This window comes from Ambystoma mexicanum, chromosome 6p, assembly GCF_040938575.1.
Source record: "Ambystoma mexicanum isolate Mex_15411 chromosome 6p, UKY_AmexF1_1, whole genome shotgun sequence".
NCBI lineage: Eukaryota > Metazoa > Chordata > Amphibia > Caudata > Ambystomatidae > Ambystoma > Ambystoma mexicanum.
In genome coordinates, this window is record NC_090935.1 from 985909150 (window position 1) to 985910758 (window position 1609).

The 1609-nt window shown below is 46.1% G+C and overlaps 1 pseudogene; it reads right to left on the reverse strand.

The window, feature by feature from the left end:
• Window positions 1-261: 261 nt before the first annotated feature.
• On the reverse strand, window positions 262-946 carry LOC138510791 (ras-related protein Rab-20 pseudogene; annotated as a pseudogene).
• Window positions 947-1609: the final 663 nt, after the last annotated feature.

Below are 1609 nucleotides of genomic sequence, written 5' to 3' on the forward strand. Positions count from 1 at the left end.
ACAAATGGTTCCATATATTTCATTAAGGGAACAGATGTTACTATGACGAATAGTGTTTTCTTTCCCTAGTGAATCTATGCCACTTGCACTGAAAATAACACATAATCATAATTTCATTCCTCCTTTTTGCATGTCTTTTTACAGCCACCCATTCAGAAAAATTAAACCTCATTTTAATTAGGCATACTGTTCTCTGCTTTACAATGCTCTTTGACTCGTCCTTTATGATTCAGGGAGTTACACCAACATGTCATATAAGATTTAAGAACAGCAGCCTAATGGTTTGCCTTTCATTGTCTTGTAATCTGTCAGGTTCACTGTCCCAGACGACCTTTTGCCTTTTTTATTAATCTAAGGCAAAACTGTGTCAAGCATGCTTTCAAAATAATTGTTCACATTGTAGCCAGTCTTGGCACTGGTCTCAAAGCACATTGCTTCAGTGGTGCATCCTTTTCCTCCAGCATCTTGTATTTCAGTATTCTCTTGTACAGAGCAACAGATTTGCTCTTGAAAACCTGCTGGCGGACCTTGGTTGAGGAGCAAAAGCCTGCCAACTTTTCAACCTCAGTCTTCACCAGACGGGATTCCATCAGTTAGGTCAACCTTATTTCCAACAATGGCAAAGATGCAGTCCGTGCTGGTGATGTCAGTTAAGGGCAAGAACCGGGTCTTTGAGCTCAAGAAGGCTTTGTAGGTTGCAAACATCATGCACCAGAATAACAGCATCTGCACCTCTGCAGTACATGCAACCCAGGCCGTGAAACTATTCCCATCCTGCAGTGTCCCAGATGAAGATGTTGTAGGGCCCCCACTGCTTGAGGTAGAAGGTGCCCCCCACCATGCTGTCCATGTCCTGGAACCTCTTCTCCACATACATGTGCAGCAGAGAAGTCTTGCCTACGTGAACATCCCCCGGAGGTACCACCTTGACATCGGGCTACTTCATGCCGCTTCCAGAAATGTGGAGGGCATTCGCGGTGCTCTCATTACCCCTCTGAGTCTGCATGCCACCCGGCAGCCTTCAGCACCCACTGAGGAGGGCAGAAGACTGGAGACTAGACCGGCATCCGCATGCACAAGCGACTCGGTTTAGCTGCTGCCTAGGCAGTTACCAGCATCGCGGGTGGGCATAGCATTCCCCACCCCCACCTCAGCAGCTGCCTCTCTATTTCCTCTGGGCATTGATAAACGCTCTGAAGTTTGTGGCTCAACTTTTCATGATGCTCTACCTTTTCTTTCAGCCTGAACGCCCTGATTCCTCCTCTTCGTGCACACTTAACAGACATAACAAATTGCAATTAAGATTTTATTTGTATCACATTTGTTTGCTTTGATGGCATCCAGTGTGGTAGAGAGTGCAATGTGGTCAGGGCCATGTTGAAGTAGAGCATGTAAGACCTGGGAAAGTACATTTGAAAATGTGACTTGTAACATACCATCCAACATGCCAACCGAGCGATGGAATGTGCCAGTGGCACAGAAATGTATTATGTGCACCACCTCCTGGAAAGGGGCTATGGTTGCATGGATGTTGACATGACATTGTAGGGCCCCATGTATCAGATATACCATACACATGATGCTGTTTCCATCAAGCCGATACAGTGTG